This window comes from Budorcas taxicolor, chromosome 7 (assembly GCF_023091745.1).
Source record: "Budorcas taxicolor isolate Tak-1 chromosome 7, Takin1.1, whole genome shotgun sequence".
Classification (NCBI taxonomy): Eukaryota; Metazoa; Chordata; class Mammalia; order Artiodactyla; family Bovidae; genus Budorcas; species Budorcas taxicolor.
Window position 1 is genome coordinate 79763289 of NC_068916.1, and position 26011 is coordinate 79789299.

The 26011-nt window shown below is 48.9% G+C and overlaps 1 protein-coding gene and 1 non-coding gene across 2 annotated transcripts in view; both read left to right on the forward strand.

Annotated features, from left to right (window-relative positions):
* The window catches only part of WWC1 (WW and C2 domain containing 1), a 154533-nt gene that overhangs the window by 48297 nt on the left and 80225 nt on the right, over nt 1–26011 (forward strand). The gene's annotated exons all lie outside the window — the stretch shown is intronic.
* Nucleotides 7910–7981, forward strand: TRNAW-CCA (transfer RNA tryptophan (anticodon CCA)). The gene has a single exon. It is a non-coding gene; the product is annotated as a tRNA-Trp (tRNA).

Genomic DNA, 26011 nt, shown 5'->3' on the forward strand with positions numbered 1-26011 from the left:
CTCCTGATGGGGTCCTCTGAAATCACCCCCAGGCATTGATCATTACCCCCAATCCCCTGGATCAGCTGCTGAGTGACAAGGGTCCTCCCCAAGGGCCAAGGCCAAGTCCTCCCTAGGTCAGATGGCAGCTTTGGAGCCCTGGGCTGAGCATTGTTTCCTGGGACCTGGGATGCGGGGAGTTCTTGATTTAACAGGTTTGAGCCACGCTCCCTCTGGGGCAGACCCCAGGGGAGAAGCAGTTCCATGGGGACTGCATATTCAGCCCACCATGTTGGGGTACCTTCCCAACTTCCCATTTGCCTCCCCCCAGTGCCCACCTTTGTCTTGCCTGAAGAGGGAGCCTAGACTTGAGTGCCCCAGATTCCAGGGTCTCCATACACCTTTTGTTGAGATGCTGCTGCTGAGATAAAGGTCCTGTGAAGTCCTTGCAGACTCTGTTGGGACCTGTTTGTGGGTCCCCTGCTAAAGTAGACCTAAAACCCCCCTTTTCGCCATGCTGTCATTTTGTGGCCTGATTTGAACGTAGGCTTCATTTCCCCAAGTACACCCTCCACTCAAGCATCAAGGCAGGGCAAAGGAATCCACATGGGACTCCATTTCTTTTATTAGCCTGGGTGAAATCTGATGGCGATTTTTCAGTAAAGTCATTGCCAAGCAAAATCAGTCCCCAGATCAAATCCCTATATAAGCATAGTCATCATACACGCCAGCCTCACTCTGGGCGCTGTCTGCTGGGGATATTGCAGCGGTCTGAACTGTCCTGGCGCCTGCCCCTGGGGAGGTCACCATCTCCAGGGGAACACTGTGAGTCACTGGAAGTCAGGCTGGGATCTAACCTGGTCTGGAGCGTCAGAGGAGTGATGTTCAGGCAGTGGTGACTTAAGCATTCAACATACCTCTCACCAGAGAGTCTTGAGCGCCTGCTGTATCCAGGCATGGTGCAGACACATGGCAAGCCTGAGCTCCTTTATCCTCATGAGTGAGGTCCTCCTGTCGCCACATGGGACAGACGGGCGGTGCTGTGATGAAGGGATGGGTGCCGGGCACACTCAGGACTGCAGGGCTGGTCCTGAGCAGAAAGGATGTGACTGTGCTGTTGGGATGGGGTCGGGGGGAGGGTGCTGCTCAGGGAGACCCAAGCCGTCACCGTCACCCCCTCTCTTGTCTTCCTGCCAAGGAGGGGCACGTCCCCAGGATGTTTGCAGGCTTTATTCCGCCTGGGCACTTACCCAGGTTCCTTTAATCCACGGCCGGATGGGAAGAGCTCCTGGCATTGCTGGCGGAGGGAAGGGCCTCGCAGCTTTGTCCCTCTCATGGAGCACACCTCTCAGCAAGTTCCGGGGTGGGGTGGGAGCTTGGCTGGGAGCACAGGCCAGCCTTTATCCCACCTCGACGTCAGATGGCCAGAGGAGAGCGTCGCCGACTTGCCAGCCGGGGGTAACAGCCATCACAAACAAGGGCTTCTCCAAGGAGGAAGCAGCAGAGGCTCCCCTGGAGAGCTGGGCGCTGGGAGGATGGAGGAGGAATTGCCTGGTTAGGGTCCACTTGGGAAACACAAAGAAAGAACTGACCCACTCGGGAAAGGGCCCTTCCTGAAGTTGGCCTGGAAGGAATCTGGTTGGGAGAGGGGCTGGAGGTGACTAGTCCCCAAACTTCAGTTTGGATTCTTTGCCTGGGGATGTGGGAAGGAATTTCTTTCCTGGTGGAAGGTTCCTGAGTAGTCTGAAAATTCTAATAGCTAACGTGCCTCAACTGCTTTCCATATGCCAGACCTAATGACCAGTATGACAAACCCAGACAGTGTATTGAAAAGCAGAAACATCACTTTGCCAACAAAGGTCTGTATAGTCAAAGCTATGGTTTTTCCAGTGAAAGTGAAAGTGAAGTCACTCAGTCGTGTCTGACTCTTTGTGACCCCATGGACTGTAGCCTATCAGGCTCCTCTGTCCATGGGATTTTCCAGGCAAGAGTGCTGGAGTGGATTGCCATTTCCTTCTCCAGGGGATCCTCCCGACCCAGGAATCGAACCTGGGTCTCCTGCATTGTAGGCAGACGCTTTACCGTCTGAGCCATCAGGGAAGCCCTGTGGTTTTTCTAGTAGTCATGTACAAATGTGAGAGTTGGACCATAAAGAAGGCTGAACGCTGAAGAATTAATGTTTTCAAACTGGTGCTGGAGAAGACTCTTGAGAGTCCCTTGGACAGCAAAGAGATCAGACCAGTCAATCCTAAAGGAAATCAACCCTGAATATTTATTGGAAGGACTGATGCTGAAGCTAAGGCTTCAATACTTTGGCCACCTGATGCAAAGAGCTGACTCACTGGAAAAGACCCTGCTGCTGGGAAAGATTGAAGGCAGGGTAAGAAGAGGGCAACAGAGGACGAGATGGTTGGATGGCATTATCGACTCAGTGGACATGAGTTTGAGCAAACTCCAAGAGATGGTGAAGGACAGGGAAGGGTTGCAAAGAGTCAGACATGACTGAGCGACTGCCCAGTATTATATATTCTGTGTCCTGTGAGCCTCCCAGTCCTCTCATGAGGGGGGACTACTGTTATTCCCATTTTACAGAGAAAACTGAGGTATGGAGAGGCTAACAGACATGCCCTGAGTTCTAGGACTGGTGACGGGAGCAATGAGCTGGCTCCTCCTCTCAGCTCTACCATCGAGTGACCATAGCCAAGTCACTTTCACTCCCTCTGTCGTTTTCCCCTTCTCCACAGTGGGAGGCCCGGACATGATGCTTTCTAAAAGGCCTTTTGCTCCTGAGGCCCCATGACTGTCACAGGGCCCTGCAGAGTCATTCATTCACTCACAGAGGGCAGGTGCTCTTAGCCGCCTAGGTTTCTGGCACCCCTGCCCAGGTCTTCCCATGCACACCTGTTTCTGAGCCAGCCTCCTGACCGCTCCTTCTGTATACAGCATCTCCTACCTTACAAATCTAGGGAGGTGTTTTGCTTTTTTTTTTTAAAAAAAAAATATGTATTTGGCTGCACCAGGTCTTAGTTTAGCTGTGGCATGTGGGATCCAGTTCCCTGACCAGAGATCTAACCTGGGCCTCCTTCATTGGGTGAGCAGAATCTTAGCCACTGGACCACCGGGGAAGTCCCTAGGGAGGATATTATTTTTGTTTTGTTTGCTTTGGTTTTAAATGTTTTCCAACATGAAGCTCAAAGACCCCCTTTTCCTCTTCTCTGTAAAAGCTTGCTGCCTCCCATTCCACTCTGCCAAGCAGCCTTGCCCCCAGCACAGGCCTGTAGCTCAAGGAGTGTGACCACCGCCGGATTTAACTGGCTCTTCTTTCCTTTGCTTCTGTTTGCAGACAGAAGGCAGAGCAGGGAGTGGGGTTGACAACCTCCTACCCACTGGGCCAGGCTCTTCCAAACCCTCCTGCTTTCGGAAGAGTTGGTCTGTACCAGGAGCTCCACCAGCCCTAACTCAGTGACCAGAAGCATCCTCCCTAGTGCCTTTGCTTCCTCAAAGCAGTAGTCAACATTTAACCTGCAGAAAGGACACAGGCCCCATCTTGTAAGCCCCTCCAAATGTCAGCTCTTCACCTGTGCTGCTTAATACCTGCTTCTCCAGGTCGATCTTCCAGGAGGTGGTGGCCCTCGACCACGCTGGACATTAAATACTATAGGGGTGGATTGGGGATGTACTGGGAAGGTCCAGGAGGACAGGCTGTCAGCTCCAAGGCTCCGGTACTGCCCTCAGGTCTTGGGTTCTGTCTGTCTCCTGACTGCACTTGCTACCCTCTTGACTTCCTTGTCAGTTTCCACATGACGGGCTTCTAGGATTCAAGACAAGTACAAAAAGAATCTTCTTCCTTCATGGCTCAGACAGAAGTCCTGGGATCTAATCATACTGGCTCATAAAGAAGGGTCACTTGCCTGCCTCTGAACCAGGAGTCAACATTCAGGGGCATAGAATGGGGTTCGGTCAGGCCCACATCAAATGTCTATCTCTAGAGCTCGGCTGAAATCAACTCCCCAACAAAGTACACGGACTAAGAATCCTAGAGAGGTGATTTCCCCAGGAAATTTGCAATACACCCACTAAAAAGGCAGAAATGGGTGCCTGGTGGTAAAGCTCCAACTGTCCTCCGTGCCTTCCCCTGGGGGTCCCCAGGGCCTGGTCCTTAAGGAGGCTGCCTACATGGAGATGGGCACCTGGACAGAAGCTGAGAGTTCTCTTCTGGACTGACTTTCCACGTCCCCTGATACCTCCTTTCCAGCAAATGCTCTCCTCTCATCCACTCAAAGACGAGTCCTCTCTGGCCAAGGACAGAACAGGAGGTAGGGAAGTAGAGGAGAGCCTGTCATTATGATCATTCACTCATCCATTCACTCATCCTTCTGCACGTTGGATTTCTCAACTATTTGCTCAACACCTGTTTGTTAACATCTAAGACATCTCAGGCACCAAGTTAAATCGGGGTTTCTCAAACTACAGTCATGAGCCTGCTGTCTTTCTAGTTTGTCGTTCAGACATAGGTGTGCTCTCTTCGCAGTTTCCCACTTCTCAATTGTTGGCAAAAGCCAATAGAAGCAAAATTATGTTATCAGTCCCTAGCTGATAGGTTTGAACCTGTATCTGATCTCTTTTTCTTAAAAGGGAAGCTTGCCAGGTATTGGAGTTGTTAAAGACACTGTATCACCAGACTGAGACTCTGTCTTTTAAAAATTTTTTTGGAGTATAGTTGCTTTACAATATTGTGTTACTTTCTACTGTACAGCAAAATGAATAAACTATACATATACGAATATCTCCTCTTTTTTAGATTTCCTTCCCATTTAGGTTACCACCAAGCACTGAATAGAGTTTCCTGAGCTATACAGCAGGTTCCCGTTAGTTATCTGCTTTATACATAGTAGTATATATATGTCAATCCCAATCTCCCAGTTCATCACCCCCCCCACCCCCCGCCCTTGGTATCTGTAAGTTTGCTCTCTGCAAATTAGTTCCTCTGTACCATTTTTCTAGAGTGCACATGTAAGTGATACTATATGGTACTTGTTTTTCTTTCTGACTTACTTCACTCTGTGTGACAGTCTCCAGGTCCATCCATGTCTCTGCAAATGACACTGGGTTTTTTTTCTTTTTTTATGGCTGAGTAATATTCCATTGTCTTCTTTATCCATTCCTCTGACAATGGACATTTAGGTCACTTCCATGTCCTGTTTATTGTCAATAGTGCTGCAGTGAACCTTGGGATGCATGCATCTTTTTGAATTGTGGTTTTCTCAGAGTATATGCCCTGGAAGGGGATTGCTGAGTCATATGGTAGCTCTTTGAGGCTCTATTCTAGATCAGTTCTGGAAAACTGAAAGAGGATTGACAAGGAGTTCACCTTCTCACTGAAAGAGCTGTTGCCTAGTCCTGCCTTTTATGTATGCCACATAACACTGTCCTGTGTGCCACCAAAAAGCATCATATTCACATGGGAAAAGTGAAATACTGGTGGAATTCAGAAGGGAATCCAATGCAAACTTTGCCCTGAAGCAAATTCCAGTCTAGTGGGAGAGAGGGCAGGTACAAAGCAAAGTGCTCCAAGGCAGGGCGTGACAGAAGGAGGGGTTCAGGTGCAGTGCTGTGGGAGCTGAGAAGAGGGTGTGCCCCTAGGAGTCTGGGGAGGATTCTGACCCCCAGAGAAGGGGGCAGGACATCGCGGGCGGGGGGTGGGGGGCAGGGGCTGGAGGCCCACCCAGAGGCGTGCTATGCCTGCGCCCGGTGCCACCTGGCCGGTCATGTGTCCTGTCTGCGTTTGTCCTGATCCTAACGGTGCTGTTTATCAGCTCTCCCCTCACAGCTGAGACCAGGGTGTGACTTGCTCTTTCCCTGCATGCTCTCACCAGGACACCCGGGCTTGCTCCACGTGCTCTGCCCAGGCGTTCTGGAGGGGCCGCTGGTGCACGTGCCCTGCCCAGGCATTCTGGAGGGGCCACTGGTGCACGTGCTCTGCCCAGGCGCTCTGGAGGGGCTGCTGGTGCACGTGCTCTGCCCAGGCGTTCTGGAGGGGCTGCTGGTGTAGCTACAGGAGCCCCTGTGGGTTCAGACCCCGCAGCTGTGGCTTCCCAGGGTCCCTCTGTCCCGTGCGTTGGGGTCATCCGAGTACCCACCTCGGAGGCTAGCTGGCAACATAGAATGAGACAATGCTCACAAAGCGCTGAGCACATGGTCTGGCACAGGCAAGCACTCAATAAACATTACCCAACACGGCTTGAAAAATAACATTCCAGATGCACTTACAGTGGAGACACGGTTGGCCTCCCATTCCTATTGCTTCCTGACTCTGGGACCCTAAGCAAGATAACCTCCTTGAGCCTCATTTTCATCATCTGACAAATGGGATATTCTCCCAGCCACTGAAATAACATTTATTTCCGAGAACCACACAGTATCCCTTGGCAGATATTTTCCTTGACCAGGCCTTACCTGGGTTTTGGGTTTATCTGGTGATTGCTTAAGTATCACTCATTGAGCTCCAGCTTGATTCCTGAGTCTTCCAGACTTTTTTTTTTTCTGATTGTCAAAATAACTTTGCAATGTATTCATATTTTTACTCCCTGATTTACTCATTGGTGTTATGAATGGCCTGAGTTCAGCTCTGCTGCTTTCCTGCTGTAGAACCTCAAGTAACTGGCTCTAGGTCTTCATGCCTCAACTTCCATCTAAAATACAGACAATAATCCTTAATGACACCAAATAGTGTCTTCTCACTGGATTGCTGGGAGAATTAAACTGAGTTCGCACTTGGAGCTCATAGGTCAACACCTGCCAAACAGTTATGCTGTATTAATGAGAACTGTTGTTGTTATTATGATGGAGGTGACTGACTTACCAGCGGATCAGTGAGTGAACTTACACTTGAATCCAGGCCCGTGGGCTCTGACAGCCACGCCCCATCCATTCCGTCAGCAGCCTTGCTCCCATGTGGAAACCCTTCTGAATGTTTTGGGCCCTTCTAGAGGGCTCAGGGCAGCCCCATCTGAGCGGCCTCTCACCCCTGGGGCACCCCAGGCGCACCTCTGCGGGAATGCTCGCCTCCCTCACCTGCCTTTCCTCCTCCTCCCTGGGCTTCCCTAGAGCAGCCCCGTGACCAGCCTGGCTCTTCCTTCTAGAATTTTCTTCCAGACCCTAAGGTAGGTCTTGCCCTTTGCAGGTGAACTCCTTAAGTAAAGAGACAAGATGCTATTGATGTGCAAACATGTGACAGCCTTGTTCTTGGCATCACCCGGCTCTGACTTTGCTCCATCTTTCCAGCCCAAAGAATTAGGGCTGCTGCACCTCCCGTACAGAAGCCTCCTGGCCTGGGGGCTGTTCCTCCTTAGCTGTGTGCCCTTGGGCCAGCCTTTGTTTCCTCTGCTGCGCTGCCTGTCTCATTGTGAAGGCTGAAGATCTACTCTGTTATTTACTTGTGCCTACTCCAAGTGCTGCCCTTCAGGACCCAGGCTACTTCCTGCTTCCTTTTGGGAACCTCCTTGGAGCTGCCAGCCTGCGGGGCTCTTCTTTCTTTGAATCCTGTGGCCCCTTTCATGAAAGTTTCATTTTAAACAATGTCTTCGTTGTTTTCATGCCTTCATATATATTATTGTGCTTGAATGAACATTTGTGTTTATTTCCAGCTGGCTGTAAGTTCATATCCCTGGAGGAGGGCATGGCAACTCACTCCAGTATTCTTGTCTGGAGAATCCCATGGACAGAGGAATCCAGGGGGCTACAGCCCATGGGGTCGCAAAGAGCTGGACATGACTGAAGCGACTTAGCACAACACACACGTAAGGTCATATACAGTATTCAGTGCTGGGCACATAATAACTGTGTAAAAGGTATTTTACACACATTAGTTCAGGCTCCTCCAAAGGCTAATGTGTTTTCTTCTGTTTTTTCAATATCAATACCACCAGCTTCCCTGGTGGCTCAGAGGTTAAAGCGTCTGCCTCCAATGCAGGAGACCCGGGTTCAATCCCTGGGTCGGGAAGATCCCCTGGAGAAGGAAATGGTAACCCACTCCAGTATTCTTGCCTGGAGAATCCCATGGACAGAGAAGCCTAGTAGGCTACAGTCCACGGGGTCGCAAAGAGTCGGACACGACTGAGCGACTTCACCTTCACCGTCGAGGAGACATAAGTCATTGTTGAATCCTTTCACATTGGTTTGCTTGTTCTCTAGGGAAAAGTAACATTTCAACTATTCAATAAATTCCTGAAATATATTTTAGCTTGTGTACTCAGTTACTCTGTCGTGTCAGACTCTTTGCAACCCCATTGATTATAGCCCCAGGTGGCAATAGTGGTAAAGAACCTGCGTGCCAGTGCAGGAGACATAAGAGACATGGGTTTGATCCTTGGGTCAGAAAGATCCCCTGGAGAAGGAAATGGCAACCTGCTCCAGTGTCCTTGCCTGGAGAATCCCATGGACAGAAGAGCCTGGTGAGCTTCAGTCCATGGGGTTGCAAAGAGTTGGGCAGGACTGAAGCGAAGTAGTATGCACACATGCACACAGACTATAGCCCCCCAGGTTCCTCTGTCCATGGAATTTTCTAGGCAAGAAGACTAGAGTTGGTTGCCATTTCCTACCCCAGGGTATCTTCCCAACCCAGGGATCAAACCCACTTCTCTTGTGTCTCTTGCACTGACAGGTGAATTCTTTACCACTGCACCACCTGGGAAGCCCTACTTTAAAAAAAAAAAAAAAAAACACATTCTTTCCTCCATCCCGTGAGAGCCCAGGGTGTGCCCAACATGAGCAGTAGGTACAGAAATAAACCACAATTCCTGAAGTCTATAGGACCCTCAGGTATTCATCATGGACCCAGTTCAAGGATCTGACTTCTGCCAGTCCACAGAGAGATGTTTCCAGAGGCCCATGTCATCCCCTCCATCAGCGAGTTTCTCCCTCATACACTGTTCTGGCCCTGTCAGTTCAAAGCCTTCTCAGAGAGGGTTCTCAGGGCCTGTTCTTGGGCAATTTCCAGTTTGCTATGGGCTGTGCGAAGGGCATTGAGGTTCATGGGTAAACCTCTGACACCCTGGAGTGGGGCCTTGTGCTTGGAGGCCCTGGACCCTGCAGGAGTCAGGGTGCTGGCTTGATAAGTGTTGGGCTCAGGGACTGTGCCTCTGGAGGGAGGGAAAAGGAAAACAAAGACAAAAAAATAAACTCGAAACCTTTCCCCTTGGGGAGAAAGGGGTACTCACAAGTCCTCTGTCTCATTCATTCAGCAGACAATAGGGCCATCAGCTAACTCTCTGCTCCACCTTAGGGAGCCAGTGGTGAGCACAGACTGGCTCCGTGGGAGTGGGACAGACAGACAGACAGACAGTCAATAAGGCTGCCTGGGAAGGTGTCTTAGAGATGGTGTTGTGGCTGAGAGCTGATGGACAGAAGGCAACAGCCGTGCAAACGGTGGACAGACTGTGGACAGGGACGGGCAGTGGCATCCTGGGCAGAGGGCGCTGCGTGAGCCGAGGCTGAGGGGTGGGAATTAGGCTGTTGAGTTCCGGGAACTGAATAAGGCTGGAGAGATAGGCAGGGGGCTGGGCCACAGCCAAAGTTAGGGTTTCTTTCTAGTTTGGGTGGCCAGACTTTCTAGGGATTGAAGCAGTAGACGGACAAGGTTGGACTTCTTTGGAGTTTTCTATGGGGTGAGGGGTGAGCAGGAAAGAGGCAGTAGAAGAACTGAGGAAGCCGACAGCTGGAGGAGTGAGGAATGGGGACTGCAGCGTAGGAAGGGCAGAGGGGGTGGGTGGGGAGCTAAGGGCCAGACGAAAGAGGGACAGCAAGAAGGTGATGGTTTCCTTGGAGACCCCGAAGAGAACAAACGGGCGCCATCTGGGGACTTTCGGAAATCCAGCTGCTGAAGGATTTTGGTCATGGACTACTAGGTCATGGACTGTGAAAAGCTCGAAACTCAAGGATGAGTGTCCCCATCCATGTAAGACATGGAGAGTGAGCCAGAAGGGAAGGAGCCCGGTTCTTCCACTGGTACATGTGTGCATGCGTGTTAAGACACTTCAGTTGTACCCACCTCTTTGAGACCCTGCCAGGTTCCTCTGTCCATGGGATTCTCCAGGCAAGAATACTGGAGTGGGTTGCCACACCCTCCTCCAGGGAATCTTCCCGACCCAGGGATTGAACCCAGGCCTCCCACATTGCAGGCAGATTGTTTCTCATCTGAGCCACCAGGGAAGCCCTCTTCCACTGATACTAGACCCAAATATGTTCTTTTTCCACCATGAAATCTTGCCACATGATTTCTACTGATCAGACTTGTTAAATAGCTTAAAAAGCATATTTCTTGGAAGGCTTCACTCAGGAGAAAAAGTAGAGAGAAGCGATGGAGTGCATACTTCATGAGCCCTGTTCTGTGCAGAATGGTGGGGAGCCAGCTGTGTGCAGCCTGCAGAGGTGAAGAATCTGGCACGAGATCTCACAAGTGGGGACCCAAGCCTCTGTGGTCCCCAAACCCTTGCCCGCTCCCCTGACCTAATTAAGGCTCTGGGCCACTCTGTGTTGATGTCTGTGGAAAAGTAGCTGAAGTGCTTGAGTATCAGGCAAGGGTCTTCTTAGTCAGCCGATGGGAGCATTCCAGGCCACCCCCCACTCCGCCCCCCACCCACCCCCCTCTCTGACCTGGGGAGCGTATGTAGTGACGGAGTCAGCAGAGGCACAAGGGCTGCTTCCGCCCCCGAGGGTCACCTCCTCCTCCCAGGGCTTCTGAGCAGAGCCCTCCAAGGCCTGCGTGTGTCAGGGGCAATCCCGCTGCTGCATGGTGATGATTACGCTAGCGAGAGTGGCAGGGAGTAGGAGGCGAGCCCCCTCCGCTACCCAGGGGGTAATCCACGGCCCGGGAGAAGGAGAATTGCCCGTTGCCACACGTCTCCAGTTACCAGCTGGGAACGAGCGGAGGGAGCTATCGCCAACAGTTCAGGGTGGAGAGGACTGAGCGGTGGGCCAGGTCCAGTCCCGGCACAAACCAGGGTCTTGGGAGCGCTGTCGGCTGAGGAGCGGCTCTGAGTGATGGTTTGCTCCTTCGTAAAATGATGCTGCTTTTGTGATGGTTATTTGAGAATCAAATAGGGTCAAGAATGCAAAGGCACTCTGAGGACCAGCTCACAAATTCTTTTGTTGAGTCAAGCCTGACTTGGAACCTGGCGAACCTTGCTCTGAACCCTGCGGGGAATTCCCAGGAACCATTTCTCTCTTCTTGCTCTTTTATAAGTACATTTATTCATTCAGTGAACATTCCCTCAGTGTCTACTCATGTAAGATGCTGAGGTTACGGCGATGAGTAAGACACCGCTCGGATCCTCATGAAACTTCTGGAAGTGGTGGATATATAAACAGACAAAGAAGTACATATATTGTTTAAAAAGGAGGGGGCAGTGAGGAAGGGAGGGAAAGAGGGTGAAAGGAAGGAGTGTTCTGGGCAGAAGGAACAGCGATGACAAAGGCACGGATCACATGAAATAGCGTGTGCAGTTTGCACTGAGTGATCTGGGAGTTGTGTCCTTACCAGCAGCAGCAGGAAGCTGCTACCATTTTTTCCTTGGCCAGAACGTTCTCGGGGCAGAGAGACTGGGATGAGGGTTGTTTTAGCAGCCCCTGCTGCTGAGTATTCTAACCATGGTCTTATCACAGGTTGTGGCCTGATCTCTATCAACTTTCTATTCGACACACAAAATATTCCAAGCTGCCCCCTGTTTATTATCCTCTACTAGGAAATGGCGACCCACTCCAGTGTTCTTGCCTGGAGAATCCCAGGGACAAAGGGAGCCTGGTGGGCTGCTGTCTATGGGGTCTCAGAGAGTCAGACACGACTGAAGCGACTTAGCAGCAGGAGCCCTCCTCCAGCGAAACTTCCTTTGGGGTGATTGGTAATGGTTCATTTTTTTTCCAAGGTTCTTCATACCCAGGTGTTGGCAGGAAGAGTATCTAGTAATGATTTTCCCATATCCTCAGGGCCTTTCCCATCAGTCTCTAGACGAGCTCCCAGGCTGGTCCCTTCTGGGGTCTCCAGCTTTAAAGAGGAGATCCAGGAGGCAGCCTCTGTTTCTCCCCTGGCAGATGGACCAGGGCTGTGCTGGGGTGACTCATTGGCTTCCATGCTGCTTCACGGCCCCACTTTTTCTTTTCAAAAAATATTTGTTTGACTGTGTCGGGTCTGAGTTATGGCATGTGGGATCTAGTTCCCTGACCAGGGGTCGAACCAGGGCCCCTACATTGGGAATGCAGAGAAGTGACCCCGCTTCTACACAGGAATCACAAAACTACCATTTAGGCTTGTCTTCATTCACTATTTTAGTGCTTTCCTATACTCTGAACTTCTCTATAAGAGGAAAATTAGGATTCATTTTCACATGACTTTTTTTATAAATAGGGAGTAAGAGGTTCTGGATAGCGGGGCTGAAAAATATACTTGGTGGTTTAGGGGTTTTTGCCTTATCACTGGTTATGAAAGCAGCAAAAACAAATGAACAAACCAACCAACCCAAACCCCATCCCCACCAGTGAAAGGCAAACACTGTCAACATCTTGGCGTTTTTCCTTATGGTCATTTCCTTTTTAGGTGCAGGCAGGTAAGATTATGCTGTATGCACAGTTTTGTATCCTGCTTTTAATTTTTTTTCAATTCTGTACTATAAGCCTTCTCCCTTTTATCATTGAAAATGCTTCCTGAGCATATATTTCAAACAACTACTTGAATGATTGTAACCGAAATTTTCTACCTGTTCATTCCCTACAGATGTTGAGGCTGTGCACTTTTTTTCCCTCCTATGATAACTAATGTTGCCTTGAACATCTTTGAGTGTAAATCTTTCTGCCTGGGTCGGGTCAGAACAGCAGCTGGTCACTGGAGCATTTGTGCATTTGTCTTTAAGACAGCGGGTTAAGTTTGTAAGTTTTTAAGAGGCCCCTTGTCTTTTAGGAACTGGGTGCTTCTGACTGCTCCTGTCCTTTGTCAGCTGTGACTTCTGCTCCTGGGTTGTCTAAACTTTTAGAAGTTTGTCTAAAAACTTTGACTGAAAACTTGTTCTCTTTATCTTCCCCAGACAACCACCCCCTCTCTCATAGCCTCACCCACAGCATTCCTAATAGCCATTCCTAATATTTGTAGCCAGGGCAAAAATAGCCCCCTAATTTTCCCTTCTTACTAGACTTTATAGTTTAAAGCTATAGAGGGTAGTTTTCAATTCCATGGTGTTTTAAAAACTCCCCTTCTGTCCTCCCAATTACATAGAGTCACTATATCCACTCACTTTCTGAGTCATAATTAAGTCCTGAATCCAAATTCTCAGTCATTCTCTTAACATCTCTCTCTAAGGCTCCATGTACTCATGTGTACCGTGGGAGATCATCATGGGAACCACTTAACTGGACTGCTATCAGAATTGAATGACAAGTAGCTCGTGTAAAGTACTGTGTGTTAGTATTCTTTAAAAGCTTTGACTTGCTAAAGGGTCAAAACAGGAGCATGCAAATTATCTCTGCGATGCTAGATTTTGGGGACAAAATGGTACCATGAAATGTCAAACCTGGAAGGATCAGTTAAGATGGAGCTCATATCCCTGCTTTCATTGATGGGGAAGCTGAGGCCCACAGAGGGGAAGGGACTTGTCCAAGGTCTCCTGCATGGGTATAAGGTGTGAGATCACAGCACTACTTCTATGATCAGGCAGCAGGAGGGGGCTGATGGCTTCAGAGCCCAGATAGAGCCCTTCCACCAAGCCTGGGGGACTCCTCCTTTATGTCCAGACCTTGGGTGGGCTCAGAGTGATGCACAACTAATTGTCCAGATCCCACCCATTGTCTCCTGAGTCCCCAAATCAACCCCAGAGCAGCTGGGAAGCTTGTGAAGTATTAGAAACACTGTATGCATTCTCTCTTGCTCTGCACAGGTGATCGCCTGTGACTCACTCCCCAAGCCATATGTGCTTGTGTGACCACACACACACACACACCCCATCTTGGGCCAATTGGAAATTCATATATTCTCCCCTGGCACGGGAGCTGAAGGTGTCTGCCAACCTGTGGGTTTCTTTTCCATGTGGTTCACCATCTGGAGTAGCCACCTGGCCTCCTTGTGGAGGACATGCGTGTGTGTACGTGTGTGTGTGTGCGTGTGTGTGTGCGTGCATGCACACACATGCACACACACTCGCTTGGCGCCCATGTTGCAGGGCAGGGTATTGTGTCCCCTCTCTGTGCTTGAACGGCTGAATGAACAAGAGCAAGAGAACCGTAGCACAGAGGACAGTGCCCCGAAGTCATCCTGGCAGCGTGAATGAATAATTCATATTGTATCTGCTGCTTTCCAAGGCTTCCCAAAATAGCTATTTTAATTGCTTATTTGTTTCACTGCTGACTTTAATTCAGCCGCCTTCAGCTCTGAAGGCGCCTTCCTCCTCTGGTGTTGAACGTCGACTCGCAGGTAGGGCTTCCCTTCAGGGAACAAGGGTTTATTTTCTTCTTTAGAACGAAGCGCTGGGAGGAAAACATAAACCCTTCCATTTGTACTTTTCAGAGGTGAAAACCATTTTCTCTTCAACTCCTGTGCAGAGCTCCTTTGTAATCAGCCACCGTAGGCCTCTGCGGTCTTGGAGAATAAAGAAATAGCAGTCAGGTGGACAGGCGAGGCGAGCTTCTGGGCTGGGTCTGCCAGCCACTGTGATGCAGTCAGCAAACACTTGGGCATCTGCAGGTTCTGAGATCCTTAGACATGGCCCGGCTATGCTGCCGTGTGCTTCCCCAGCCGCAGCATCTAGGGAAGGTATTAGGAAGGCCCTGCCTGCTTGCATGAATAACCTGGGCCTGCCCTGCTTCTGCAGCCCATAGAGTAGTAGCGGGTGCAATGCCGTGTCCTCTGCGGGGCTCTGGCACAATTCCTTCAGTGTGAAAGGCATGGCTCAGCTTTGAAAGGGCTTCTGCTGGTGGTCCTAGGGGAATGAGAAGGGGGATTGGGAGACTGCGATTGGCGTGTGTACACTGCTATGTATACAGCACAGAAAACTCTAGCTAGTGCTCTGGTGACCTCAATGGGAAGGAAGTTTAAAAAAAGAGGGGTCATATGTATACATATGACTGATTCACTTTGCTATCTAACTAACACAAGATTGTAAAGCAACTATGTGCATTTTGCTCAGTCAGTCATGTCTGACCTTGTGACCCCATGGACTGTAGCCCACCAGGCTCCTCTGTCCATGGGATTCTCCAGGCAAGAGTACTGGAGTGGGTTGCCATGTCCTCCTCTAGGAGATCTTCGCAACCCAGGGATCAAACCCATGTCTCCTGTGGCTCCTGCATTGGCAGGCAGATTCATTACCACTGAGCCATTATACACCAATGAAAATTCACTAAAAAAGTGAAGAATAAAGTTTCTGAAATTATGAGATAGGGGATGTTGTACACTAGTGGGTCCTGAGTAGGGTGCTGGGACCAGAAGCATCGTTATCCCCTGGGAGCAAGTTGGGAATGCAGATTTTCAGTGCGTCCCAGATTCAGAAACTCTGGGTCACAGCTCTCTGTGAAGCTCCGTGTGAGTTAACAAGCCCTCACTCTCCAGGGGATTGTGTTGCAGCTCAAGGCTGAGAATCACTGCTGTATACAACAAGGGGGTGTCAGAAGGAGTGTTCAGAGAACAAGTACATGTGAACCAGGGGATCGAGGAGAGTCAGAAAACCTGGGTGCCAGGAGGAACCATTCCTCTGTGGCTGTGTGACCTTGGACAAGTCCTCAGGTCACAGTGTTAGAAACCCAGTACTGAAAGGTCCCTTAGTGATCAATCACTGTGTTATCACCTCATGATGGGAATGGAGTGAGGAAGGGACTTAGCCACAGTCACTCAGTGGCAGAGCTGAGACTTGAAGCCAGTTAGATTTGCCCCTTGACAAACTGAGTGTCCCAGCATGTACCAGCTTGCCTCCCTATGCCTCAGTTTCCACATCTGTAAAATGGAGCTAATAATAGTATTTAGATTATTTTAAACAAGATAATATGTAGCATCAAAACATCAAATATGGGATTTTCTTGTATTTTTTTTTTCTTACAACAGTGTTGAGGAATTATTAAAGCACACCAACTTGTATGTATTTAAAGAGTGTAATTTGATGACTTTTGACAGGCACACATACATCCATGAGCCTGTTTTCATAATCAATATAACAACTATTCCCATCACCCCCAAAACTTTATTTGTGCCTTTAACCCCTCTCTCCCTCTACCCATCCCCAGGTAACTACTGATCTGCTTTCTGTCCTTATAGGTTGGTTTGTATTTTCCAGAATTTTACATACATGGAATTGTACAGAATAGTCTCTCTCCCCTGCTGGTTTCTTTTGCCCAATATGTTTCTGAGATTCATCTGTGTTATTGTTTGTGCTAATAGTTTGTTCCTTTGTATTACTGAGTAACATTCCAGTGTACACGTGTACTGATCTATGTATCCATTCCCCTCTTGATGGACATTTGGACTGTTTCCACCTTGGAGTTATTAACACTAATCAACTTAGCACTGATTTTAAGATGTACCATTATTTTATCTTAGTGAAGAAAGGAAAAATGCTGCCATTTAAATTATGGCCCAATGTTTTAAAATTAACTAGAATGTTTATTTCATACTTCTCAAATCTTTCATATTTTTTTAAAACTCACATACTGCTTTTTTCATACAAAAATAAAAAGGAATCCCTAAAAAAGGTAAAACTCGAGTGTTCCTAATCCATTTTCTCACTTTGAATCAAATTCTTTGGAGTCATTTTTTAACTCAGAATTATTGATGTCTGTGCTTCTGATATCCTTGTCCTCGATGCCCTTGAGCGTTGGTGATGCAGCCTTGTTAAAGGACCCACAGAGCAGCTCAAAGGCTGTGGTGCTGGGCTCTGTGGCCAGCAAGGCAACTATGCAGAGGGAGCCTCCCTTGCACGCCTGCTTTGGGAATGTTGCTAAACATGTCTGTTCACTGCCTCCTCCACCCTTCCCCACAACCATGTGGTTCCTAGGGGTTAAAAGTGCTCCACTATTGTCTCTGGGATTTCATCCCAAGCCCGTGACACCTTTGATGTCTGTGCACACATGGGCAGTGACAGCTCCATCAGGACCACAGCCTGGTTGACACTGTTGAAAGATGTCCGCAGTGCTCACACACATCCCAGTCTCAGAGATGCTAACATGTATTTTAAAATGTGCAGCTTAGAATCACTGAGACAGAGTCTGTGTGTGCGATCCTGAACCGTGTCTGTACTTTGTAAACACTCAGGGAGATTTAGCTTGTATTATCATTATTACATGACACTGAAACATCAGTTTCCTGGTAGTCAAATAAGGGTGGCTCTATCTGCCTCACAGAAATGTTGTGAAGATAAAAGGCTTGATTTATTTCACTTAGAACACATGGTCCAGTAAGATGTTTTGCTTCATTGCAACCTCACAATGCCCTTGACTTTGAGGACAGGCGAGATAAAGGGGGCCTTAGAAACATGACATTTCAACTCCTTTGTTTTGCAGATGGGAAGCCCAGAGAGGGTCGGTGCTTTGCCTAAGGGCCTGGTTCATCTAGTGGCCACATCAGGATTGAAACCCAGATCCTCTTCCAATGCTCTGCCTAAACTATGTAGTCATGGAATGAGCCACAGATCAGGATCCCAGAGAACCCTTCACAGCCATTTCCATTTCTGGAAGGACCAGCTCCTCAGGGTGCATGGCTGGGGTGAGGGTCAGAACTCAAGGAACAGGAAGGGGCACATTCCGGGGCAGGGTGGCGGTGGCCTTTGTCCTTCGAACTGGAAGCTCCTGGATAGACCAGCACCTGGGAGGACCCCTTGGACACCCAGTTCTTGAGACTAGAAAAGGGCAAAGCTGGGGGTTGAGTGCCCTCAGGGTCCTACATTCATAAAGGAGGAGCTCTTGTGGCTTCCCTGGCAAGGGTGAATATGGTTTGATCCCTAGTCAGGGAGCTAAGATCTTGCAAAAAATTTAAAAACAAATCAAAAAGGAAGAGCTCTGCATGCTTGCCCAGCATCATATGCCAAGGGCTCTGCTGACTTGTTCCCAGGTACTAACTCATTCAACACTACTAGAGCCCTGTGAGCAGATTCTCTTGACTGCTTTATTTTAGACCTATGGGGAAACAGGCTTAGAGCTGGAGAAGGAACGCCTAAGATTATATGGCTAAGGAGGATGAAACTGGGAATTCCATTTGGTTCTCTTGGCCTTTTCTATAGGGCCAGAACCTCTTTAGCCTAATTCCCAATTTGGAAATGAGTGGAGCTGAAGAAGCTGGATGAGGGGTGAGCATGTATGCCCAGTGCTTTGTTCAAGAGAATTGCCCTTCAGTGAGGAAGCAAGCAAGATGAAGGGCCCATGTCCCAGCCTTATCTCTCCATGAATGGGAACTCCGTAGTTTAACATGGGCTCTGGCCCAGCAATCATTCTCCTTTCAGTATAATAGGGCAGTACTACCAATAGCTGTTTCTTGAGGGCTGTTCAGGTGATCACTGCATCTCAAATGGAGCTAAACTCAGCACCAGGCTGACTCGATCTCTTGGTGTCACGAGTGATGCAGGCCTGAGGTTGGTCCCCAGGTTTTAGTCTCAGCCTTGCCGCTGGGTCCTTGGGCAGCTCTGGCCAAGTCTTTCTCTCTGTGCTTCAGTTTTCTCACCAATGAAACAAGGATTTGACTTGTCAGATCCCAGATATCACATTCAGTTTTAGCATTCTTTAATACTCCTGCATCAGGCACCTCATTTGAACAGCAGTGAAAATAACAATGTGTTGCTGACATTTGTTGAGCACACACTGTGTACCAAAGTGCTGTTTCATCCATTAGCTCATCTAATTCTCAGAGAACACTGTAAGGTGGGTCTGAATGGCGTTGGTATGAAGTCCAAGTGAGTCAATATATGTACAGGGCTTAGAACAACTCCTGGCACAGAATGCGTGCTCCATCAGTATGTTATTATTTCTCTTGTTCTGCAAGTGTGAAAACTGAGCCCAAGAGAGTTTAAGTATCTTGCGCAAGGTCACTGGCAGTCAAAGCCCAGAGAGTCTGGCTCTAAAGTACTCCTAATGACTTCTCTGTGCTGTTTCTTGTTGGGTTTGCTGGGCGGAACGGTGGTAGAGAATCCTCCTGCAATGCAGGAGACACAGGAGGTTCGAGTTTGATTCCTGGGTTGGAAAGATCCCCAGGAGAAGAAAATGGCAACCCACTCCAGTATTCTTGCCTGGAAAATCCCATAGACAGGGGAGCCTGCTGGTCTAGTCCATGGGGTTGCAAAGAGTCAGACACAACTTAGCAACTGAGCACGCACATAGGCTGCCTCTTGATAAGACAAGATGCAGGAGAAACACGTTAGAGAGCAGAGGGGGCTGTGTGCAACTAGTGAGGGGCTGACTTCAAAAGGCAGGCTAATTCCATTCTTAAAAGTGCAACATTATAGTAGACAAGCAAACATATGTATAGGCCAGACTTGGCCCTGCTAACCCATAATTTGCTTCTCAGAATCTTAATCTTAAATTCCAGCAAGTGAGATTTGGAGGAATAGGACAGTCACCACCGTGTCAGTGAGCTGGAGGGTGTCTGGGCATGAGTAGGCAGAGAGACATGGGGATGGAGGTGAAGGAAGGAAACAGACCCAAGGCTGGGGCGTGTGATCCCAAGAACTCAGTGGGGGGTAGGGCAGAGTGAAGGCTAGATTTATCAGGGGGAGGTGAGCCACTGGTTTGTTGAAGCCTGGGTTGAAGACTAGAGCGGGTAGGGGGAACAGTCTGGAACCTCCCCTCCCCATAGAATTCCAGAAATGGGAGGGAGTGTCCAGAGCGAGAAAGCATCTGGATAAACCAGCCCAACCAAAGGAGGGAAGGAAGGAAGTCTGGGGGTGGGATAACCAGAATGTCAAGACAGGTGTCTGGGGAGTAGAGGGAGGGAGGAGTTTAAGAGAAAGAGAACTTGGAAATTGCTGGTGTAAATGCTTTCTTTGGAGTGCACAATTTGAGAGCCAAAGCCAATCCAGCTGTCACCTCAACTTTCTCTGGTTTAATTTCCAAAAAACCAGGGAGTTTAATCAACCCCAGCTCCTCTAGGGAGGGAGGTGGTGGAATACAGTTCAGGATTTAATGGCTATTAGCATGGACAGGTTTTTGCCTCATCGTGGAAAGGAATATAAAACCTCTCAGGGAACTCTACTCTAGTGCTCTGTGGTGACCTAAATGGGAAGGAAATTAAAAAATGAGGGGATATGTGTACACATATAGCTGATTCACTTTGCTGGACAGTAAAAATGAACACGGCATTATAAAGCAAATACACTCCCCAAAAAATTAATTTTAGAAAAGGATGTAAAACCTAACTGGTAAGAAAGTGAATGTGGGTGGAGCCCTGTGTGCCGGGGGCTCAGCATAGCTCACTTTAACCAGGTAGTCACTCTGAGTATCCCCACTCTACAGATGAAGAAGCAGGTTCAGGCAAGTTAGGGGTTCATGCCCAACGGGACAGAGTGAGTAAGTGAGGCCGCCTGCCTTGCAACCCAGGTGGCTGACTCTAGAGCTTGTGAGTTTTAACCACCACTGATATCTCTTGAGATGAAAAATGGGGAAAGCGATGATGAGAACGGTGATAGCAAACATATCCAACAAACTGAAGATGAAAGATAACACAATTCTCACAGCGGGGAGGGCGGAAGTCTCTCCGCTGTTCACGTTAACAGCCCACATTTACTGAGGGCTTATTACATGCCAGGCCCTGTACTAAGCACTTTGCATGGGTTATCTCATTTAATTCCCACAACACCCTTATGAGATTGGACCTTCTAAGTTTCACAGAGAAGGAAACTCCTAACAAGGTTAGGTGACACGCCTGTGGCTGTGGAAAAGGCAGGGTGTGGGTTTCACCCCAGCATCAGTTCCTCAGCCTTTGTGGGTAGCAGCTACCCTGCCTCTTTATTAGCCCCGGAGCTGGCCACCATCCTCCATGGACTGCTTCCTTCTTCCGGCCTCCCCTGACTACGCCCCATCCTCTCAGTCTCTCCCTTCTCCCACCCCTTTCCTCTTTCACATGTGTACAGCGGACCTGGCATCTTTTTGTTTTAAAATTAATTCATTTTTATTTTTGGCTGAGCTGGGTCTTGGTTACTGCAAGGGCTTTCTCTGGTTGTGGCGAGTGGGGGCTACTCTCCTGTTGCTTCTCATTACAGTGGCTTCTTCCATTGTGGACCAGGGCTGTAGGGCACGCTGCTGCTGCTGCTAAGTCACTTCAGTCGTGTCCGACTCTGTGTGACCCCACAGACGGCAGTCCACCAGGCTCCCCCGTCCCTGGGATTCTCCAGACAAGAACACTGGAGTGGGTTGCCATTTCCTTCTCCAATGCATGAAAGTGAAAAGTGAAAGGCAAGTCGCTCAGTCGTGTCCGACTCTTCGCAACCCCATGGACCGCAGCCTACCAGGCTCCTCTGTCCATGGGATTTTCCAGGCAAGAGTACTGGAGTGGGCTGCCATCGCCTTCTCCGTAGGGCACGCAGGCTTCACTAGTTGCAGCACGTGGGTTCAGTAGTTGCGGCTCCCTGGTTCTAGAGCACAGGCTCAGTAGTTGTGGCCCATGAGCTTAGCTGCTCCATGGCAGGTGGGATCTTCCTGGATCAGAGATTGAACCCTTGTTTCCTGCCTTGGCAGGCAGACTCTTTACCACTGAGCGGCCAGGGATGCCTATGACCTAGCATCTTATTAACTATCTCTGCATCCTCTCATTGCCCATGGTTCGCAGTCTAAGGTAGCATAACCACCATACATACTGTCACAGGGATAAGCTACTCCCTCCTTTAAGGGTAAGCCTCAGCTGCTTGGCCAGGCCCTCTGCTCTCGAAGGCAGAAACAAGGCTTATTCAAATGTCTGAGCTCTGGTCGTGCCTAGCATGGGGCCAGGCTATTGTGTCCAGGGAGTAAATTCTTGTTGCTTGGAGGACTGATGGAAAGCAGAGAGAAAGGAGATGAGGAGAGGGTGAATCAGAGAGCCTCTCTGGGTCACCCTCTGCAGCTCAGCACTAGGATGGCTCTCAAAGTCTTAACAGGGACCCCAAAGTCCTAAAAACCCAGCATCTGCCCCTGTCTATCTCTACTCCATCACTCATGATGTATGTGGCTCACATGTGGCTTTCTTTTCTGTTCTTCACATCAACATCATCCCACCCCAAAGCCTTTGTACTGGCTGTTCCTGATGCTTCCCACCATCTGGTCTCCCCTCCAAGATCACCTCCTCCGAGAAGCCTCCCTTGATTGCCCCAACCTACCCCAACCTTCCACTTAATCCCACTACCCTGTTGTATTTTTCTGAACAGCACGAATCTCTGAAATGATCCTGTGGATTCACTTTCTGGTTGGGATGTCTCCCTGCTGGGGGTGTAAGGGCAGGGTCCTTTTGTCTACTTCTGTAGCTGGAAGTTTGCTCAGATTCTGCTGTGGTTCGTGTGCTCAGCCCTCCTAACCAACTATGAGACAGTGATTACTTTCATCCCCAGATTTGTTTAAGGAATGAACGAAGGTGTTTGAACCAAATGGAATTCAAAGAAGAAAGGAGAGCTTCAAAGATTGCACTTTTGTCCAGCCACCCCAGCCTTGCAGGTGTGGAAGTCGAGGGTCTGTGTGGCCTGGGGCTCTGCCGCAGTCTGGAGATGGCTGCATCTCCTCAGGAGTTGTGCAGTCCTGAGCTATGGGAACCATGCGTGTGAAACACCCCAGGGCGGGAAGAGCCAGCCTGGCCATTGTGCCTGGGGTTGAGAGGAGAGGTTCAGCTGAAAGTTTGGACAGTTCTTGGCATGTGGTCCTCAGGGCCCTTTAGAAAGTGATCCCTCCCAGCTGGCCCTGGCGAGAGCCCGGTCGGGGGCCAGCCTCATGCTGGCTGGCCATAAAGAGGTTACTGTGGGAAGCATTCAGATTGCTCGGGAAGCACTAGGAACATGAAAGATATGCTACGCGTTCTTCAGGCCCAAGAGAATCACCACCCAGTGTTAGACTTGGCAGAAGGCTTTCCGCTCCTCTGAGCTGCCTCCTTAGAAAAGACGCACTATCTGAATACCGAATGCCAGCCAGTCGTGGGGACATGGAGCTGGACAGAGGACAGGGGCCCGCGTTCCCGGACAGGTAATCCCACACAGCCCTACCTGTCTCCAAGGCAACACATCCGGGCCCCTTCTTCCAGGAGAGCCTGTTGTGAAACATTCAGGAATGTTTGTGTTCCTCCAGAGATTGGTAATTAAGAAGAGGCAGAACTGGTTCTCTCTTGGCGCCCTCCCTCACTCCCCCTCACCCCTTCAGCATTTGGGTCATTTGATTTCACAGTCTGGGTTTTCAGCAGCCCAGGACTTGGAGCCTGGAGGCAGGGACCGCACCGGACAGGATTGGTGTGAATCATGTCATCAGAGGACGGGGGCTGTGAGTTGCAGGCAAGCCCCCAAGTCCGGGCTGCATCTGAAAGCAGACATCTCTTCCCAGCTCACATTCTTGGCCCTTGCCCAAGGGGAAACACTGCAGGCCAGAGGAGCACCCACAGTTTCCCAGAGGGGACTGGTTTAAACGGACAGTTCCTGTCTCTGGGATGAGGGGTGGGTGCACATGTATATATACGTGTGTGTGTGTGTGTATTTAAATCCTTGTACAGCTAAAAATGCTTCTCTTCATCCTGATTCTCTGAATGACACGTCCCTGCACACTGAATAATTCATCCCCCTCTTGGCATTTGTTCCAGAGAAGCTTGCTGTCCAGATTTCTTGTAAGTTGTGTAGTCTTCCAATAGAAGCTTTTCTCTTTCCCATGGAAGAGCTGTAGAAGTCAGGATGTCAGGCCTCTGGTTTTTTCTCCATGATCACTTTTAAGGGAAGCCCGAATATCAAACCCAAAGCCTTCCTGTCTCCCCTTGCCCCCTCTGGATAACATTGGGTCCTCTTGATTCCTCTTCTTTATACCTGTTGAGCACAATGTCCACGTTTACCATAGGCGGGAATCAGCGTTTCAGCTTTGGTAGGAGATCCAGTGTCAGGTACATGACTGATGCTTGTAGCTAATATTTATTTCAGGTTTGACTTCTTGATGTCCAAGGCTGGAACAAGCAGTAAAGTTCATGGTTTTCTGGAAAAGTGATGCATTTTGGTGTTTTAGACCTGACTCTCCTTCCCAAATCTCCAGCCTCACACAGAGAGCTCAGTGAATCCCTTGTTACAATGACTTTAGAACAATTAATCGTCTGTCTTTTTTTGAAGCCGTTGTGCATTATCCAAATATATTGAGTAGCTTTGCACCGAGACGTAGAAAACTGAAGGTGTAAGCAGGCTGCAGCTCAGGTGCCTTCTGCCTGCTTCCGATTTTCCCCCAGCCCAGCTTTGACATCTGTATCTCAGGCATAGCTTCCAGATCATCCTGAGACTCCCTTGGTCTTGTCAGTTTTTATTAGCAAAGCTCAGGTTCTGGAGTGAGGCGGTGGGGCTTCAGGTTATACCTCTGGTGTTTTCCAGCTGCAAGATGTTGGGTGTGTTTTCTCACTGGTCAAATAGAGGAAAAGCACCTGCTGCCTAGAGAGGGAACAAACTTGTTTTCTAGGCCGTGATTTAGCCATCATTAACTATTTTGATTACAGTTGAGATAGAAATATTACAGAGAAACTAATTTTAAAAAGCTTAAAAAGAAAAAAATTAAATTGTTAAAATCCCTCTACCAGGATAGCATTTTAATGTGTATCTTTCCAGCTTCTCTTCTACAAACGCACACACATTTCAGGCAAAAATACTGTATTAAAACAATATCCTAAAGCATTTCTTGTTCAACAATGTCATTTTTCTCACAGTATGTTAAGAACATTCTTCCATGTTAGCAAAATATAAAACACACCATTATTTTTTGTTCTTAGATATTCATTGTCGTATTCACTCATTCCACAAATATTTATTGATCACCGTGGGGGACATAAGATTCTATTGCTTAAATGCACCATTGATGAAATCATTTAATTCATCCCCACGGAAGATTTTTGTTTATCTTTTTTGCCTGCCCTGGGTTTTCATTGTGGCACATGGGCTTAATTGCCCCATAGCATGTGGGATCTTAGTTCCCCAACCAGGGATCAAACCCGTGTCCCCTGCATTGGAAGGTGGACTTTTATCCACTGGGCCACCAGGAAAGTTCTCCTTCCTCTCCTCCCCACCTCACCCCAACTCCGCCCCAATCCTGGGAGGTGGGAAAGAATTTTGATCCACTCATGGATTCAGGGAGCTGTAGAGAGGGAATATATCTTTGTCTTCTTGGTTTTCTGGGTTGCAAAGTGTAAATAACAAGATTCCTATCTTCATCACCAGGCTGGTGGGTGGGGCTTCTCAGGGCTGCACCCAAGGAAAGGAATGAACCAGAAGGATCTGACTGTGGTTGGCCCAAGCACTCCTGTTCCCTCCCCAGATATATCTGTCCTCAGTAAGAGAGTCACTTGCTGTGACGCAGGGTAGGCCTGCGTGCAGAGTTTTCCTTCAGAGACCCTTTCAGTAATGTGTTAGGTGAAATGACGTTGGATGAGATTTCACTGTTGGTCACTGGTCTTCATTCTCCATAAGGAAGTGGGAATGAACCATTTTACAGGAGTTTAAGGAGGAGGAGGAACTGAGGAACGTGGTCTCTTGCTTCTGAAGTCTTGGGGTGGGCAGGGCTTTCCGGGTAGTGGCGGATTGTGCTGAAGACAACTCTTTAGAAACTTTATCCAGGTTGGCATAAGGGCTCCCAAATGAAGGGCCTTCTGGCCTAAATAAATCACCTGTGTCTTCCCCATCTCTTCACTTTTTATTCTTAAGACAGTGGCTTGAAATTTTCCATGGGGCTCAGCTGAAGATGTCAACTTTCAAGGGAACCGTTTGATTCACAGCAAGGGCTCTGAAGGCAGAGTGCCTTGCTTGAATATCATTGGTGTAGACATTGAAAGTGTTATTTCATCTTTCTCTTCGTCTCTGTTTCCCCTTCTGGGAAGTGGAGAAGAATGTTCTTTCAGCATTCA